We start from the raw sequence: 21,062 nt of genomic DNA, 5'->3' as shown, positions 1-21,062 counted from the left end.
TTTGAATTATTACGTTTCAAATAAATCCTTGTAAAGTTGTGTTTATGTTTATGTGTAAATGCGGGGGTGGGGCTTGAATTTTTTTATTCTGCAAAAGGGGGACCCAGCAGTAAAAGTTTGGGAACCACTGCAATAGTGAAACATATCTTAATGAAGTGAGACACTGACTCCTTCGTTGAATGTTTTTTGTTTGTTTGTTTCAATTTATATATGTATTTAAATGACTTGAGCAACTAGTGAATTACGTTATTTTGTTTAGTTTTTTAATCTTTTTTCCTCCAGAATCGTGAGAGAATCATGGTCTCCAACTGATTAAAAACAACTGGGATTCTCAATTTATCCAGAATCATGACGCTCTTGTTTAAATGTTGTTTATTACTGCATATAATTCATTCAAATGGAAGTTTAATTTCATAAAGTTCAAAATGCACCTACATTTTTTGGCATTTTGTCTTTTTCAGTTGAATAAAAGACTATTTTCCCTATATACTTCATCATTGAGGATTTCTTAAGAAAAGTTTAAAAATCTCGTCTCGTCTCGTTCTCATGAACCCAGTCTCGTGGGATACGTGTCTCGTCACACCCCTAATTTTTATCATTATAGGGTAGATTTGTACATACACTGCCAACACACATTAATGTTCAAACAACATGTAAAAGTGAACTTAGCATCCGATGACCCCTTCAAAATAAACTATAATTCAAAATATTAACAAAAACCTTAATTGTCTGTCAGTGATACTAAAATAATGATGATTAAATAATGATAGAATTATCCCTGTCTTTACGTCCTTATGTTTTATGTGAAAAACAAAACAATGGCTCGAAATATTATAAAAGAAATGTGCTGACGCCGACAGAATTTGACAGCACGGTTAAACGGGTTTATACTCTTCTAGTTTCACAGAAGAATTTCACCACCGACAGGAAAATGTAGAACATTTTGCTCTCTGTGGTTGGTGGTGGTTAAGTTCAAATACCTTGGCCTCAAAACACATGAATCTCATTTCCTGTGTGAAAATGAATGCAAGATGGTCATTTGGACCCTTAGAATCCCTCGCCTGACTCTCTTCACCTCTGAGAGCAGATCAGAGCACAGCACAGCACATCTCTCTCTGTCTCAACTCTAAAGTTAATTGATGGCTGGCGCTGTGTCTGTTATCGTGTGTTATGTGACCTCTTTCACTAAGTGACTTTAGCCATGGGATTTGTCTCAGAGAGCGATACGGCTTGAGTTGTGGTTTGGGCGGCCAGTTATGAGACGTTTGGAGGGCCCGACGGACAAACATCATTTGTGACCTGTCTAAATGAGAGCGTGAACAGCTGGTGCTCATTGTCTTGTCTTTCAAGTTCTGTTGTTTATTGTGGTGTTCTTTCTCTTGGATTGTGTGCGTTAGAATGAATGGACGTGAGTAAGTGCAGAGCTTTGCTTTTATAAACATTTCTCTGCTGGTTTTTGTTATTAATGTGCATGGGCTGGCATGAATCGATTCCCATGCTGGACAAAACTCTTATGAATCATAGAACAAAGTAGGTGGTATATAATAGCTTGTATATCTTTTAGAATAATATACTGAGACGCCTAGTTGCTAATACTGTAATAGTCGCTTTGTTTTGTTCTCTGTGCTGTACAACTCTATGTATGTTTAAATGTGTCTGTTCACTTCTTTGTGCCATAACACCTATTTTTTTGTGTGCACTTGCTTATTTTAAAATGATAGATTGAGGGGATTTTTGTCTAGTTTTGCATTTTTAATGCTTTCACATAATGTTTGTCCCGTTCACATTCGCCAAATTTAAAAATGTTTATTTTTTTATTTTGCTTTCTAAAGACATTCATAATTTCATTTTTTATTACTTTTAATTTTATAATGAATTATTTTTGAAAAATAAATTAATTGTACTGTAAAGTAAAAGTTAAAAAAAAATGCATGTTAAAAAAGAAAAGAAAAAAATAAGAAACTTGAAATATTGAATATTGAAATATTGAATTTTTTTGTGTTCCACAGAACAAAGCCATACAGGTTTTGGGAAGACTCGAGGATGAGTCAGTGTTATTATAGTTAAAAAATAAAATAAAATAAAATTTAAAATAAAATGAAAAAAAAAAAAAAAAAAAAAAAAAACAATTGTCACATAAATTAAAATAAACCTTAACTGAAATAAAAGTATATAAAATATATAAATATATATATATATATATTTTTTTTTTTTTTTGTCAATATTTTGGTGGTTTAACTTGAGGTACTACAATGGCTGAAATTAAATAAAACTAATTAATAAAAATGAATAAACTAAATAAAAAAAAAATAATACAAATTACAAACAGCAAAATTACTAAAACTTTAATTAAAAATGTAAGCTTTTTATTGTATTTCTTGTTTTTGTTTTTTCGTGTTCCACAGAACAAAGCCATACAGGTTTTGGGAAGACTCAAGGATGAGTCAGTGTTATTATAGTTAAAAAATAAAATACAAATACAAATACAAAATAAATAAAATAAAACATAAAAAATTGTTGCATAAATTAAAATAAACCTTAACTGAAATAAAAGTGTATGTATATATATATATATATATATATATATATATTTTTTTTTTTTTTTTTTGGAAATATTTTGTTTAGTTTAACTTGAGTACTAAAATAACTGACATTAGATAAAACTACTTAATAAAAATTAATAAACTAAATTTTAATAATAATAAAAATGACAAACACAGCTAAATTACTAAAATTTTAATTAAAAATATAAGCTTTTTATTTTATTTCTCATTTTCATTTAGTTTAACTAAAACTAAATAAGCTAAAACTAAAATAAACTAAATAATTTAAAAAAAAGTAAATCTGGTGAACTTAAAACATTGATAAAAATTTATTTATTTATTTATTTATTTATTTATTTTTTATTTAGAAGGCAAACAAGTTCTTACTAAACTTGAAACATTTCTGAAATATTATTTATATATTATATTAATATTAGAATAATAGTAAGATATGTTTTAATATAGTTTTTAAAATAATATTGAAATATTTAATATTATTTTAAAATAATAAAATATTTAGCTACCTTTTTATTTTAAATGTAGGTCATTCGCAAGAGGATAATAATATTTTTCCTAAAGTTTGTGAATATATAAATAGTACTAAAATTATAGAAATAATTGTTTCATTTTGTTGTCTTTATAATATCAGACTTAATATTCTCACACAGTTCAGTTGTATGTATTTATTTATTTTGTTGTCTTTGTAATATCATGCTTAATATTTTAGTCAAATGTATTTATTTATTATTTTGTTGTCTTTATCATAACATACTTTGTTACAATTAAATGTATTATTATTTTTTGTCTTTATAATATTATATTTAATATTTTCACACAGTTAAATATTATTTATTTCTGAAAATATATAGCTACCTTTATGTTTTAAATTGAGGAGGATCATAATATTTGAAGAAGTTTGATAGTCCCTCTGTATATAAATAGTATACCCTACTATAATTATAGAAATAATAATTTCATTTTGTTGGCTTTATAGTATCCTATTTGATTTTTTTAAACATATAAATAAAAACCTAAACCTAAAAATATGTAGCTACCTTTATATTTTAGAAAGATAATTTATTGTAATTCTAAAAAATATTCACAAACAGAAATGTACATTATAAATTAAACGAGCATCCAAACAAGGACGCTGATTATTTATGTAACTGGCTGATAATCACATGATCGATGATGATGAACCATCACTGCCATGTCTCCAATAAATTCCTTTATTTAGCAAATATCCAAACTCGAGCTGGATTCACAGTCGGATGGCATTGATGTATCACAGCTGCGAAGTTCAAGGTCCTACCGAGTCAGGGACACCACACACATCCTACCTGTCCCATTGAGCGGTGGTGGGTGGCCTGGACGCCCCACTGCTGTTTTCACATCAAGTATTGCACTCGTTGCACTGATTGCGTGACTATTATTCTTTTCAGGAAGTCTGTGAAGCAACAGCAGGTACACTTGACCTTCGCTGACCTTTGATACATTACAGGCAGTGTTTAGATAAAGCGCTGTCAAATAGACCCACGGTCCAGACGGCACACCCGTGGACCGCCCACAGTCTGTTGACCTGTCTGATGTATATTGTACACAAAAAAGGCAAGAGCTTTCCTAAACTTGTAAACTTTAAACTAATTGAATGGCTGTAAGGCAATGTATGAGAATTGGTCCACCAGAAACAGATACTGAACTGCTACAGTAGACACTTCTGACAAAGAAATATTTGTAAAGTAACCTTTTTTTTAATACTTTGTTTGACACACATAGTTTCAAGTAAAAAAAAAAGAAAAAAAAGCTATCCTTTATTTTCACTATTAGTCAAAAGTTTTTGGGCAGTAATGTTTTTTAAAGAAGTCTTTTCTGCTCACCAAGCTTGCATTTATTTGATCCAAAATACAGCAAAAGCAGTAATATTGTGAAATATTTTATTCATTTAAAACAACTGCTTTTTATTTGAATATATTTTAAAATGTAATTTATTCCTGTGATCAAAGCTGAATCTTCAGCATCATTACTCCAGTCTCCAGTGTCACATTATCCGTCAGAAATCATTCTAATATGCTGATTTGCTGCTCGAAAAAAACTTTTAAAAAATTATATGTTGTATAATTCTTTAAAAAAAACTATACAACATAATAATGATAATATTAATAATAATAATAAATGTTTTTTGAGCAGCAAATTAGAATATTAAAATGATTTCTGAAGGATCATGTGACTGGAGTAATGATGCTAAAAACTCAGCTTTGAAATCACAGGAATAAATTACATTTTAAAAAATCTTCAAATAGAAAACAATTATTTTAAATAGTAAAAATATTTCAAAATTTTACTGTTTTTGCTGTACTTTGGATCAAATAAATGCAGGCTTGGTGAGCAGAAGAGACTTCTTTAAGAAACATTAAAAATCTTTTGACTGGTAGTGTATGTCTGAATTCAAAAAATGTCTCAGTTTCCACAAAAGTATTAAGCAGCTAATTTATTGAGCAGCAAATCAGCAAATTGTAATGATTTCTGAAGGATCATGTGACACTGAAGACTGGAGTAATGATGCTAAAAAAATTCAGTTTATTTAATTCAAATTATTATTCAAATTATTTAAAACTGTAATATTATTTCACAATATTACTGTTTTTACTGTATTTTTGACTATTAAATATACTCTTGGTGATCTTAAGAGACTTATTTTAAAGAAAAAAAAAAATTTCTGACTCTAAACTTGTAAACGGTAGAGATTTATCTACAAAATAACTGTAAACCAACATTTGATTAACGCCTTAAATGAGAAGTCCACTTCCAGAACATAAATTTACAGATAATGTACTCACCCCATGGTCATTCAAAATGTTCGTGTCTTTCTTTCTTCGGTCGTAAAGAAATTATGTTTTTTGAGGGAAACATTTCAGGATTTCTCTTCATATAATGGACTGATATGGTGCCCTCGAGTTTGAACTTCCAAAATGTAGTTTAAATGCAGCTTCAAATGGCTCTAAACAATCCCAGCCGAGAAACAAGGGTCTTTTCTAGTGAAAGGATTGGTCATTTTCTTAAAAAAAAACAAACAAAAAAAAAATGTATATACTTTTTAACCTCAAATGCTCATCTTGGAAGTTCTGCGTGAACTCTGTGTAATCCAGGTTAGTACAGTTAGGGTAGGTTGAAAAACTCCCATCTCATTTTCCTCCTCAACTTCAAAATCGCCCTACATCGCTGCAGAAGTACCGACCCGGTGTTTACAAAGTGAACATGCAAAGATGATCAAACGGTCTTTACAAAAAAAGGTAAAACAGCGATGTAGGGCAATTTTGAAGTTGGAGATGGGAGTTTTCCGACATACCCTATACTGCAGATTACACAGAGTACACATGCGCATTTGAGGTTAAAATATATATATATATATATATATATATATATATAATTTATTTTTTTTGGAAATATTTAGTTTAGTTTAATTTGAGTACTAAAATAACTGACATTAGATAAAACTACTTAATAAAAATTAATAAACTAAATTTTTATAATAATAAAAATGACAAACACAGCTAAATTACTAAAACTTTAATTAAAAATGTAAGCTTTTTATTTTATTTCTTATTTTCATTTAGTTTAACTAAAACTAAATAAGCTAAAACTAAAATAAACTAAATAATTTAAAAAAAGTAAATCTGGTGAACTTAAAACATTGATAAAAATGTATTTATTTATTTTTTTGTTTTTTTTATTTAGAAGGCAAACAAGTTCTTACTAAACTTGAAACATTTCTGAAATATTATTTATATATTATATTAATATTAGAATAATAGTAAGATATGTTTTAATATAGTTTTTAAAATAATATTGAAATATTTAATATTATTTTAAAATAATAAAATATTAAGCTACCTTTTTTATTTTAAATGTAGGTCATTCGCAAGAGGATAATAATATTTTTATTTTTAGAAAATGACCAATCGTTTTGCTAGATAAGACCCTTCTTCCTCAGCTGGGATTGTTTAGAGTCATTTGAAGCTGCATTTAAACTACATTTTGGATGTACCATTGAAGTCCACTTTATGGACAGAAATCCTGAAATGTTTTTTTTTTCCTCAAAAAACATAATTTTTTTTATGACTGTAGAAAGAAAGGCATGAACATCTTGGATGACAACGGGGTGAGTACGTTATATGTACAGTTTTGTTCCGGAAGTGAACTCCTTTAATAAGGCTGCATTTGGAACCCGTTCATATGTTTGTTTCTTTGCTGCTGTTGTCTTTAATTTAATACATTTTGTCTACCTAATTTTTAAGTTAAAATGACTGTCCTTGAGCAAGCCACTGAAGCTCTGAGGAATGACTAACCGGGCTGATCTTGTCATGTACTGCAGTGTAAGTTCTGGTAAAGACAGATGTAAGTGAACAGACACTGTTACAGTATGTCATATGTGTGCACAGGGGCCAGTTGCATAAACTTAGCCTCTATGTTAAGACAGTGTCTTAAGAGCTAGTTTGACCAGCTGAACAAAGAATCAGTCTTATTTTTGTTCAACTTAGAATTTAAATAATGTTTAAAGAAAAAAATAGCATATTTTAAGACTAGTCTTAACCTTTTATGCAACTGGCCCCAGGTGGTGTTTTTGTTATTTTCTCTAGATATTCTCTCAAGCTTTTCCTCCTAGTGTCATAGCTGAAATCCAGACTTCCTGTCCAGAGAGTCTGATGATTCCCTTTACACTTTTCACATTCTTTGCTCATGCTGAATTCATTAGTATCATTGTCTGTTGTGCTGTGAAATGTCCTTTTTAATCCAAAATTAAGACTTTTGGTTGAACTTACTGCTGTGGGGGAAGCTGTTGAATCCATTATAACATCAGTATAAAAAGTATGAATTTATATACAGTATGATTGATGGTCAAGTGGTGATTAACATGAGCATTAATTCAACAGGAATTATAAACTCCAAACCTGAAGTTGAAAAACAACCAGCTCTTCTTGACATTTTTTTTTTTTAAATTAAAGTGAACAATGAGATGGATTTCTTTTACCTTCCTGTCTCATAAACACTGTTATAAAATAGATGTTAAAAAAAGATATAGTCATTTACTATGATTTTATTAAGTCTATTGCTACCAGTGGCATTTCATTTCTTTTTCTTTCTTTCTTTCTTTCTTTCTTTCATCTTTATTTATACTAAGTTTATTTTAATCTAATTTAAATATAAAAATATATTTATAAGAATATTGTTTTTTAAGAATTTATATTATTTTATAAGAATTCTTGGATATATTTTTTTCTCTACATTATATTAATTTAATTTATTACTTTATTATTTTTTTATTTTAATTTAATTTAATTATGAAAATATATTTATAGGAATGTTGTTTTTTGAGAAGTTATATTAATTTATAAGAATTTTTGGACACATTTCTTTCTTTATTTTTTCATTTTAATTTAATGTAATTATTAATATAAATATGAAAATACATTTATTAGAATAGTGTGTTTTACAAAGTTATATTAATGTATAAGAATTTTTGGACGAATTTCTTTCTTTCTTTCTTACTTTCTTTCTTTTAGACACAAATAATTTTGAAATACCAGGCCAGAAGAATCTTATTAATTTAATTTAATTAAATTTTATTTTATTTTATTTAATTTTATTTAAATATGATAATATATTTATAGGAATACTGTTCTGAAGAAGTTATATTAATTTATAGGACATTCTTTCTTTCTTTCTTTCTTTCTTTTGTTGGAATACCAGGCCAGAAGCATCTACTTTTATTAAAAATGTAATTTAATTTAATTATATACAAATATTGTTTTATAAGAAGTCATATTAATTTATATTCTTTTTTGACAAATACTTGCACAATTACATTAAAATGACAATATCATATTTTAATAATATTTTACAGAACATTTTATTAAATAAGAATATTTTATTTTGAATAGTTTCAAATAATATAATGTTAATTATTTTGATCCATTATTTAATTTAAATGTTATCAAAACAATTGTATAAATGACAAATATGTAACATATTCTGTCTCACCAGTCATCAACCATCCATCCGTTGTTTTGGTGCGGCGGTGAAAGCCGTAAATTTGTTTTGTGGCGCCCTCTGCTGCTCAGACTAACAAATGAACTTGGAAAACATCCTGGCCAAGTCTCTTCAAATAAATATGTGGGATAAATTGTAACTTATTACCCTGAACTAGTAACATAATATTCAATTAGTTTTAGAGTGATTTTTATAAAGCCTTTTTGGGTAAGAAAGGACTCTATTCCAGCGCTTTGGTTTGTCATCAAGCCAATATTATGAATCACATCTTACTGCAGAGTGAATTGCATTAGTGTAACGCAGTCTGAGGTGTAATACTATGCATCCTTACAACATAATACTAGCTGGCCCAAGTAATACTTACTTACAGTCAATCCTACTGAAAGTGTAGCATCTGGACTGTTTTTGTGAGGGAAGCCTTGATTACACGCCTTTGATATCCAGATGACCAGCGACTTGCGCAATAACTAAAATAGCAACGTGTTGTTTAGCCAACAGTCAGTCAGCCTGGTTTATATACTTAAGATACGGCACGATTACTAATCTTTGCCTCAGTCTGCCACAGTCTGACTGCTCGCCTGATTCCTGGAAAGAAGGGAAAAAAAACCTCCCTAGAATCCTTCTCGAAAAGATTCTCAGTAAGACATTTCATAATACACTGCTTATATGGGTCAGACTCAGCACAATTGTGTATTTTTGTGTTTGATTCACTTGGAAAAATAAAGGTTCCAAAAAGGAGCTTTCGCAGCAGTGCGGAACCAATTCAGGTTCCCCAGAGAACTTTTCAGTTTAACAGTTCTTAAAAATATTTTTTTTTCTGAGGTCACGTACACACTGTAAAGTTTCAAGAGTGATAAACGCATTCAAAGACAGGAGTGAATCCCTTAGTCTTTGTTTAGTGTGTGTAGGCAATTGCAATGATTGACACCATGGTAACCAGAGCAGCATTCTGCAGTCTCAAGGTTTTTTTTTTTTTTTTTTTGACCAAAGTAATATTACAGCAACCAAAGATTCATTAGCTTCTGCAATTTTAACTAAACCACCGTTGACAGAGTCATCCTGTTTTTCTCTTGTCAAGTGTTGCCATGTCCACTTGTTATATAAGTGCAGTTTTTTGGGCTTGGCTCATTAAGCGATCAAGTTTGTGGTTTTAAATTGAGCAGGTGCAGGTTGTGATCCTTTTTTATTTATTTAAGCATTTATTTTAAGATTTGGCAACATAAATGAGTCATGTTTATACTGTATGGTATGGAAGCTTGTTTAAATTAAATTAAAAGGTAATTGTTTTTCAGATTTAGACTCAGGCTGAGTTTACACTAGTGCGTTTTTGTAAAATTTACATTTTGACATAAATTTTGGAATTGCAATTATGAATAGAGAATTAAGAATCAGAATTAAGAAATGTTATTGAATTGTTTGAATTGTGAGATAAAAAGTCACATGACCTATTTAAGATAAACTCAATAATTCCAATAAACTCAAAATTCCAAAAATTGTGAATTGTCAAAAAACTCTCAACTGTGAGGAAAAAAAGGTCAGAATTGTGAAATAAAAGGTTGAAATTACAGTTTTCATGTTTTATTTTGTGGTGGAAACAAAAAAACTAACTGAATTGCAAGCTGTAAACTCATACTTCTAAGAAAAAAAATCAAAATTGCTAATAAATTCAAAATTTCAAAAAATAGTCAGAATTGTGAATTGTAAGAAAACTTTCAATTGTGATGAAAGAAAAGTCAGAATTGTGAAATAAAAAGTTTAAATTACTGTTTTTATTTTTTATTTTGTGGAAACAAAGACTAAATTGAAAGCTGTAAACTCATACTTCTAAGAAAAAAAACCTAAATTGCAAGATAAACTCATAATTCCAAAAAATAGTCAGAATTGTGAATTGTGAAAAAACTCTCAACTGTGGGAAAAATGTCAGAAATGTGAAATAAAAAGTTGCAATTAACATTTTTATTTTTTATTTTGTAGTGGAAACAAAAAAATAATAATAATTGCAAGCTGTAAACTTATATGTAAAAATATAAAATTGCAAGATGAACTTAAAATGTTGAAAAATAGTTAGAAATGTGAAAAGTATTACAGCTGTGATATAAAAAGCAATGCAATTACTTTTTTTATTTTTTATTTTGTGGTGGAAACAAAAAAAAACTGAATTGCAAGCTGTAAATGACTGAGAAAAACAAAACTGTAACATTTTAAAAGAAAAAAACTCTCAATTGTAAGGGAAAAATTGCCAAGGAAACATTGTGAGAAAACTCAATTTTTATTTTGTGGTGGAAACAAAAAAAAAAACTCAGTTGCAAGAAAAAAAGTCAGAATTATGAGATAAAAGGTCTCAATTACCTTTTTTAGTTTTTATTCTGTGGCGGGGGAAAAAAAAACAGAATTGTGAGATATAAACTATTGAATATATAGCTAATTTTATAGAATAAATAAAGAATTACAAATAAAAAGTTACAATTACTGTTTTTATTTTTTATTTTGTGGTGGAAACAAAAAAAATTGCAAGCTGTAAACTCAAAATTGTAAAAACAGTCAGAATTGTGAATTGTGAAAAAAAAATACAATTGCAAGAAAAAAGTCAGAATTGTGAGATAAAAAGTTGCAATTACGGTTTTTATTTTGTAGTGCAAACAAAATTTTGAGATGTTAACTTGGAATTGTGAGATATAGACTCTAAATAGTGAATTGTGAAATAAAAATTGCTGTTTTACTTTTTATTTTGTGTTGGAAACAAAAAATTAATTGCAAGCTGTAAACTCATACTTCTGATGAAAAAAAAATCTAAATTGCTCAAAATTCTAAAAACAGTGAGAATTGTGAGAAAACTCGATTGCAAGAAAAAAGTCAAAATAATGAGATAAAAGGTCTCAATTACCTTTTTTATTTTTTATTCTGTGGCGGAAGAAAAACAGAATTGTGAGATATAAACTATTGAATATATAGCTAATTTTATAGAATAAATAAAGAATTGTGAGACATTAACTTGCAATAAACTCAATTCTGAGAAAATTGTCAGAATTGTGAAATAAAAAGTTACAATTAGTGTTTTTATTTTTTATTTTGTGGTGGAAACAAAAAACACTGAATTGCAAGCTGTAAATTTACACTTCTGAGAAAAAAAATCAAAATTGCAAGATAAACTCAAAATGGTAAAAACAGTCAGAATTGTGAAATGTGAAAAAAAAAATTCAATTGCAAGAAAAAAGTCAGAATTGTGAGATAAAAGGTTGCAATTACAGTTTTTATTTTGTAGTGCAAACAAAATTTTGATTTGTTAACTTGCAATTGTGAGATATAAACTCTAAATTCTAAGAGAAAAAGTCAGAATTGTGAAATAAAAATTGCTGTTTTACTTTTTATTTTGTGTTGGAAACAAAAAATGAATTGCAATCTGTAAACTCATAATTCTAAATTGCAAGATAAACTCAAACTTGTAAAAATAGTGAGAATTGAGAGAAAACTCAATTGCATGAAAAAAAAGTCAAAATTATGAGATAAGAGGTCTCAATTACCTTTTTTATTTTTTATTCTGTGGCGGAAAAAAACTGAATTGTGAGATATGAACTATTGAATATATACATTTTATAGAATACATAAAGAATTGTGAGAAAACTCAACTGCAAGAAAAAAGTCACAATTGAAAAGTGAAAAAAGCTGTAAACTCATATTTCTGAATTGCAGAAGTATTGCATACTAAATTGCAAGCTGTAAACTCATACTTCTGAGGAAAAAAAATCAAAATTCTAAAAATAGTGAGAATTGTGAGAAAAACATTTTTTATTCTGTGGGGAAAAAAAAACAGACTTGCAAGACATTATATATATATATATGAATGTATAATTATTTTTATAGAAAAAATAAAGAATTTTGAGATGTTAACTTGCAATTATGAGACATAAACTCTCAATTCTGAGAAAAAAGAGTGAGATAAAAGTTGCAATTACCCTTTTTATTTTTTAGTCTTTGGTGTAAACAAAATAAAAATTAATTGTATGCTGTAACCTCATACTTCTGAGGGACATTGGCAAAAAAAAGGAACGTTGCAAGCTGAGCTCAAAATTCTAAAAACAGTCCGAATTGTGAAAAAACTCCAAATTGTAAGAAAAAAGTCTGTGCAATGTGAGATGTAAACTGTTAATTCTGAGAGAAAAAAAAGTCAGAATTGTGAGATAAAAATGTTCAATTAACCTTTTTATTTTTTATACATAAAAATTGCAAAATGTAAACTCAAAATTCAGAGAAAACAAATCTGAATTGAGAGATGTAAACTGGAAATTGTGAGATGTCAACTAAAGCACTAAAAAGATGAATTGACAACTGTATTTAGCCACATTACGTGGCTAGTTTGAAGAGAACATTTTTCCACTATGAAGAAGCTCTTGTGGAAAGGAAAGTTTCCCTGAATAATAAAGTTTCTGGTAGTGGAACCACTGATGTCAGTAAACAACATTTATTTTTAGGACCGTAAGGAGATATTTGGATTGGGGCACATTTCAAAATTTTCACCCCTTTTCCCATCTCATCCCAAATTCCATTCCTCCTGAAAAACAAACAGCGGCTCATTAGCATGTGTGACCCGCTGGTGGTAAACACGTTTATTTCCACTTGAGCGCAGAGAGAGAATTAAACCAACAAGAGGCGCTCGAGGTAGGTGGGCTGTATGCTGTCTTTATGGAGACGGTTTATGAGGATTTAACAAATGCAAGAGGACAGGCAAAACACTGAGCGGGCGGAGAGGGGTGGGGGACGGATCGGAAGGGCACGCTGGTACAGTTTGTGCTCGTTCGAGGCCGGATCGCTGCAGTCGTAGTCTTGGGTGGCCGTGGATGTACAGTCCATTGTTTAATGGGTGTATGTGTGCTCTCTCCCTATAATTTTCCGAATGTGACAAGGCCTTAAATGTGTGTGCCAGGATCGAGTTATTTGTGCCGCGTTAACACAGTTCTTTTGTGCTCTCCTCTTTGGGCCCAAAGAGCTCTGTAATTATGCTGATAATCAAGACTGTCACAGATTATACTTCGGCAAAAAGGCTTTTCTTGTTTCATTAGAGAAAGGACCACCAACATCCAAACAAACCCTGAGCTTGCTGTGCTCTCTATCTCCTGTTTGTTTGAAAACGGACCAGCCACAGGGTTAAATCATCATCTTCGGCACTTGAAGGCAGATAATTGTATTATTTATAAATAGAAATTAACAATTGGTTTTGGAACATCTCAAAAGGAACAATGCCCACTGCCTAGTTAGTTTATTGAGCCCTGTCTCTACCTAATATACTCCACAATTTGTAACCCAGTTGAGATCGTGAGTGGAATAATATGGAGCCCTGAAAATAGTCATAGAAATGCACATCTGTTTTTTCATCGCTCTCATTTGTTTTTCACTTTATTGCATATCTATTATTAAGTTATTATAAAGTGGATGGCTGAAAATATTCATGATTTTAATGTATTTATTTTCATTTTGTTTTATTTTAGATGTATTTAAAATGATTACCAGAGGACAACATATTGTGGAAAGATGAAACTATTCATGATTAAGCACTTATTTTGTTCATTTATTTATTTATTGGATGTTTTTTATTTTATTTATTACATTTTATTTTATAATTTAGCTGCAATTACCCATTTTATTTATATTCTTTGGTGGAAACACACATGCAAGCTAAGTTGTGAGATGAAAAGTCAAAATTCAGAAAAATCTGAAAAGTCTAAATTGCAAGATGTAAATTTGCAATTGCAAGAAAAAATGAAACTTTTTATTCTCTTTTTTTATGTATTTTTAAATGATTGTTGCTATTATTGTGACAGACAGCATATTATGGAAGGATTAAAATATTCATGATTATGTACTTTTAATTTATTTATCAGTTTCATTTTGTTTTATTTTAGATGTATTTTAAATGATTACTGTTAGTATTATTGAGAGAAAAACATATTGTGGAAAAATGAAAATATTTATGATTAAGCATTTATTTTTATACATTTATTTATTAATTGGATGTTTTTTATTTTACTTATTACAATTTGTATTATAATTTATAATTATTTATAATTATATAATATATTGGACGTTTATAAGTCCAAATTGCAAGATGTAAATTTGCAACTTTTTATTCTCATTTTTTCTCAAATGATTGTTGCTATTATTGTGACGGACAGCATATATTGTGGAAGGATGAAAATATTCATGATTAAGCACTTATTTTATGCACTTACTTACTTACGTACTTATTTATTTATTGGATGTTTTTTATTTTATTTATTACATTTCATATTATTATTTATAATTATTTATTTTAAAAAAAAATCAAATTTGCAAGATAAACTGAAAATTCAAAAAAAAAAAAAAAAAAAAAAAAAGGTCAGAATTGTGAACTGTGGGGAAAAAAAGAATATAAATAAAAAGTCAGATTTGTAAGATAAAAAGTTGCAATTACCCATTTTATTTATATTCTTTGGTGAAAACACACATACAAGCTAAATTGTGAGATGAAAAGTTAAAATTCAGAAAAAGCAGAAAAGTCCAAATTGCAAGATGTAAATTTGCAATTGCAAGAAAAACTGAAACTTTATTCTCGTTTTGTTGCTATTATTGTGACAGACAGCATATTGTGGAAAGATGAAAATATTCATGATTATGTACTTTTAATTTATTTATCATTTTCATTTTGTTTTATTTTAGATGTATTTTAAATAATTACTGTTAGTATTATTGTGGAGGACAACATATTGTGGAAAGATGAAAATATTCATAATTAAGCACTTATTTTATACATTTATTAATTTATTTGTTGGATGTTTTTTTATTTTATTTATTACATTTTATATTATAATTTATAATTATATAATATATTGGACGTTTATAAGTTCAGATTGCAAGATGTAAATTTGCAACTTTTTATTCTCATTTTTTTTCTCAAATAATTGTTGCTATTATTGTGACAAACAGCATATTGTGAAAGGATGAAAATATTCATGATTAAGCACTTATTTTATGCAGTGACTTACTTATTTATTGCATATTTTCGATTTTATTTATTACATTTTATATTATTATTTATAATTATTTATTTAAAAAAACCAAATTTGCAAGATAAACTGAAAATTCTACAAAAAAAAAAAAAAAAAAAAAAAAAAAAAAAAAAAAAAAAAGGTCAGAATTGTGAATTGTGGAAAAAAAACTAAAAAAAAAGTCCAAATAGTGAGATTGTATTCTGTGATGGAAATAAACAATTGTGAGATATAAACTACTGAATATAGAGTTATTTTTATAGAAAATAAATAATTCTCTCAATTCTGAGAAAAAAAGTCAGAATTGTGAGATAAAAAGTTGCAGTTACCCATTTTATTTATATTCTTTGGTGGAAACACATGCAAGCTAAGTTGTGAGATGAAAAGTCAAAATTCAGAAAAATCTGAAAAGTCTAAATTGCAAGATGTCAATTTGCAATTGCAAGAAAAAATGAAACTTTTTATTCTCTTTTTTTATGTATTTTTAAATGATTGTTGCTATTATTGTGACAGACAGCATATTGTGGAAGGATGAAAATATTAATGATTATGTATTTATCATTTTCATTTTGTTTTATTTTAGATGTATTTTAAATGATTACTGGAGGACAACATTGTGGAAAGATGAAAATATTCATGATTAAGCACTTATACATTTATTTATTTATTTATTGGATGTTTTTTATTTTATTCATTACATTTTATATTATAATTTATAATTATTTATAATTATATAATATATTGGACTTTTATAAGTCCAAATTACGAGATGTAAATTTGCAACTTTTTATTCTCTTTTTTTTTTTTTTCTCAAATAATTGTTGCTATTATTGTGACGGACAGCATGAAAATATTCATGATTAAGCCCTTATTTTATGCACTTACTTACTTACATACTTATTTATTTATTGGATATTTTCGATTTTATTTATTACATTTTATATTATTATTTATATTTATTTATTTTTAAAAAAATCAAATTTGCAAGATAAACTGAAAATTCTGAAAAGTCAGAATTGTGAGATTTTATTCTGTGATGGAAAGAAACAATTGTGAGATATAAACTACTGAATATAGAGTTATTTTTATAGAAAATAAATAATTCTCTCAATTCTGAGAAAAAAAGTCAGAATTGTGAGATAAAAAGTTGCAATTACCCATTTTATTTATATTCTTTGGTGGAAACACATACAAGCTAAATTGTGAGATGAAAAGTCAACATTCTGAAAAATCTGAAAAGTCAGAATTGCAAGATGTCAATTTGCAATTGCAAGAAAAACTTCAACTTTTTATTCTCTTTTTTTAATGTATTTTTAAATGATTGTTGCTATTACTGTGACAGACAGCATATATTGTGGAAGGATGAAAATATTCATGATTAGGCACTTATTTTATGCAGTTACTTACTTACTTATTTATTTATTGTATGTGTTTTTATATTTTATTTAATACATTTTATATTAATATGTAATATTATATAATAATTATTAAAAATCAAAATGGCAAGATAAACTCAAAATTCTAAAAATAGCAAAAAAAATAAATAAACTCAATTGCGAGGAAAAAAGTCAGAATTGTGATATAAATGTTTCAATTATACATTTTTATATTTTATTCTGTGGTGGAAAAAACAGTTGTGAAATATAAATTATATATAGTTATTTTATAGAATAAATAAAGAATTCTGAGATGCTGTTTGTGAGATAATAAGTTGCAGTTACCCTTTTTATTTTATATTCTTTGGTGGACACACACACAGGTTTGTTTTTGTGAATTGTGGGGACTTTCCAATGACTTCTATTGTTTTTATACTGTATAACATATTTTTTATAGCCCTACATCAACCCTACAGCTAAACCTAGCACTCACAGGAAACATGCAAATTTTTACCTTCTCAAAAAAACTCATTCTGTATGATTTTTAAGCCTTTTGAATTATGGGGACACTACAGTGTCCTCACATAGCTCACCCTCTCCTTGTAATACCTATGTCATACCCATGCCATTATACAAATTTGTGTCCTGATATATAACAAAAACATGCACACACACACACACACACATACACACACACAAACTAAATTTAAAACTTAAAGTAAGAATTCAGAAAAAATCAGAAAAGTTTTGCATCAGAAAAGAAAAATCTAAATTGCAAGATAAATTCAAAATTCTAATAAATAGTCTGAACTGTGAATTGTGAAAAAACTCAATTGCAATTGCAATATATATTTTTTTATATTTCATAATTCTGTGGCGAAAAAACAATTGTGAGAAAGAAACTACTAGTTATTTTTATAGAATAAATAAAGAATTCAGAGATGTTAACTTGTGATTTTGAGATATAAACTGTCAATTCTGTGACAAAAAAAAATTATAATTGTGAGATAAAAAGTTGCAATAACCCTTTTTATTTTAAATTCTTTGGTGAAAACACACACACACACAATAAATTGTGAGATGTAAAGTCAGAGTTCAGAAAAAAAAAATCAGAATAGGCAGAACTGCAAAATGTAAACTCACAACTGAAATGAGATATAAACTTTCAATTCTGAGAGAAGAAAAATGGAAAATTTTTATTTTGTTTTATTTTAGATAGATTTTTAAATGATTACTGTTACTGTATGTTACTGAACAACATATTGTGGAAAACACTTATTTTATGCACTTATGCACTTGGATGCGTTTTGGATTTTATTTACTCTTATATTAATAAAATTTTGTTTTGCTTTAGAGATTTTTTAAACGATCATTATAAATTCTAGTCATATATTGTTTTATTTTATATGTTTACATTTTATATTATTATTTTCACAAATGCATGAATATGAAATTAATGTGTATAAATATTTATGCAAGACCTATACATTTTTTGCTGGTTCACCTGCTCAAATATTGTTATGGTTAATATATGTTTTATGTAACAGTATGTTGTTCTGTGTGACTTTTCAAAGTGTTTATTCTTTGTTTTGTGTTTGGTGGTATGAGCAAAAGCAATAACTACCAAAATGATTGTTTTAAATGTACACATGATTATAGATAAGATTCACACTTTTCCTCTTGAGAGATTGAAAAGGTTATGAACCTAATAAAGTGATTCCAGAACAGATTTGTTTTTCACAGCTTTTATGAGGTGGTACGATGGTATGATGGTTTTGTTGATACACGGTGCAATGTTCAGTCAGTATGAGTCAGGGCTCATTTGTCTACACTGAACATTGCATTTGAATGTGTAAGTGCATCAGGTTTTCCTTGTTTTTTAATCTTGAACACATTTGCATGACTTGATTTTCCTCAGCTGATATTAATCACTCCATGTTAGTTATTGTACGGAAAATTTGGTGAGTGTTGAATGCTGTGGAGCAGCTGATAAAGTCAGACAGTTAAAAAAAACATCTATGGCTGTTTATTAACTCTTTAACTGTCACTGTCCCCTCTGTGGGACGCCTCAGAGTTTACTTCACCATATTACAAATAAATCCTAATCTAATCATGACAAACTATACATCATTGGAACGGTTTAAGACTCCTTAAGAGATACCATATTTTTGTGTTACAAATTATGTAAGAAAAGAGAGCGCAACTTAAAAAATCTATATCATAACATGAGTTCTGACCTTTGTCACAAAAGACTTTCTTCGTTGCCTTTTTCACATTTTAGAAATCATAAGAAATTATATATCACTTCAAAACTTAAAATCTCAAAATTCATCCTTTGAAAGGCATTTTAAAATCAGACATTGCATTACCATGGAAAATGTACATTAAAATCATATTCCAAAATGTTTTCATTCATGCATTAGAAAAAATTAAGTCTGGATAGTGCATTTTTATGTCTGTGTTCAAAAATGGGAGTGACAGTTAAAGGGTTAAATACTTAAAATAATTTTTTTCACTCATATCTCATATTTGACGGATTTTGTATGAGTCATCATATTATAAATAAGTTTAATTAGTTTATATTTTCAAAGCATAAAATTCAGATAACCAAATTAGTAGTTTTACAAGCTCTGCCACAGCTTCAAAGCTTATGCAAAATTCTGTCTTAAAAACATTGTAATTTTAATGTTATTATAAAATATATTGTTTTATAAAAAGTGATTCATTCAGTGAGGTTATTAATGGAGTAGTTTATCCAAAAATGAAAAATTGCTGAAAATGTACTCACCCTCAGGTCATCCCAGATGTAGATGAGTTTCTTCATCAGAAGACATTTGGAGAAAAGTAGCATTTCATCACTTGCTCATCAATAAATCCTCTGCAGTGAATGGGTGCCGTCAGAATGAGAGTCCAAACAGCTAAAGAAATCATCACGATAATCCACAAGTAATCCACACCACCTCAGTATTCTTGTATTTTAGCCTAAAGCAATGGTTTGAGGATAAAACATCTTAATGATGAATTTGTTTCTTTTCGATTCACTAAATGGACTGGTGTCAGAAAGTCAATTTTAAGCATATTTTCATTTTTTGGTGAACTATTTCTTAAGACTTCTATGCCAGGCCAGAAGCATGTACTTACAGTAAGAGCATTTTCTTAAAACGTTTTCTGCGCGCTCTCCTTGTCTAGACTTGTAGGGTATGAGTACATGATGTGTCATTCGTTTAGTCTCATATTTTGCCGTGTCTCAAAGAAAACAGCTTAATGGAACTATTCATTATGATGAACTCATGATGTGTCAGTGTTAAACGTATATAATTTGTCTAACAGCCCAAAGCCATTGCTTTTGGTTTTGAGTTAATAGTGCTTTCAGTAAGTAACTCAAACCGGCTGTTATTTGAGCAATGACTCAATGATTAGAAATAGACCGACAGTAGAGTACTTACAACCTCAACCAAAGCCCGAAAAACAAACCAAGAGCACTTTAAAGGAAATAATGACCAGTGCAACCAATGTAGAGTAGTTTATATAAATTATGCAATATTTATCTTTATGTTAAGAGAGAATTTGCTGTATTGCGATGTGTCGTTGAGGTTATTTTCAGTGATAATAGTTGATTTTATATTTCGATGCACTGTTTAATGATTTCAGCATAGTTAAGTGCCAAATATAGTGGTGAATGCAGTTTAATTTATGTGATTATTATTATTGTTGTGTAAATGGTATTATTTTAACATTATAATATTACTATTTTACATTGCATAATATATTTGGTATTTATTACCGTAACAAAATGTGCAAAATCATGCTATATGAGTTTGCACTAATTATGGATGAAAGCAATGATGTCATATTATGACATCATATTGCATGAATGTTTCCCACAAGCAAAACAGTGTGTGCTTTGTGAGACAAAATTACAGTGAGACTAAATTACAAGTGCTGCATCTGATTCCCAAAAGAGGCCAGACAATAAACTTACTGTTTACTGTGTGTTTGAGACTGTAGTAGCAATTGCAGGAAAAATGCATGAAATTTTGATGTTATTTTGGGTAAATGTTATATAAATACATAAA

At 28.3% G+C, this 21,062-nt stretch overlaps 1 protein-coding gene across 1 annotated transcript in view; it reads right to left on the bottom strand.

The window, feature by feature from the left end:
• anpepa (alanyl (membrane) aminopeptidase a) overlaps positions 1-19,790 on the bottom strand; it is a 54,649-nt gene extending 34,859 nt beyond the window's left edge. The window contains exon 1 of the mRNA XM_051115985.1: positions 19,775-19,790. The gene's annotated coding sequence lies outside the window, so the exon portion shown is untranslated. The remainder of the gene's footprint in view (positions 1-19,774) is intronic.
• Positions 19,791-21,062: the final 1,272 nt, after the last annotated feature.

The sequence above is a fragment of the Labeo rohita genome, chromosome 7 (genome assembly GCF_022985175.1).
Source record: "Labeo rohita strain BAU-BD-2019 chromosome 7, IGBB_LRoh.1.0, whole genome shotgun sequence".
In the NCBI taxonomy this organism is placed as follows: domain Eukaryota; kingdom Metazoa; phylum Chordata; class Actinopteri; order Cypriniformes; family Cyprinidae; genus Labeo; species Labeo rohita.
This window is presented reverse-complemented; position numbering and strand designations above follow the sequence as displayed.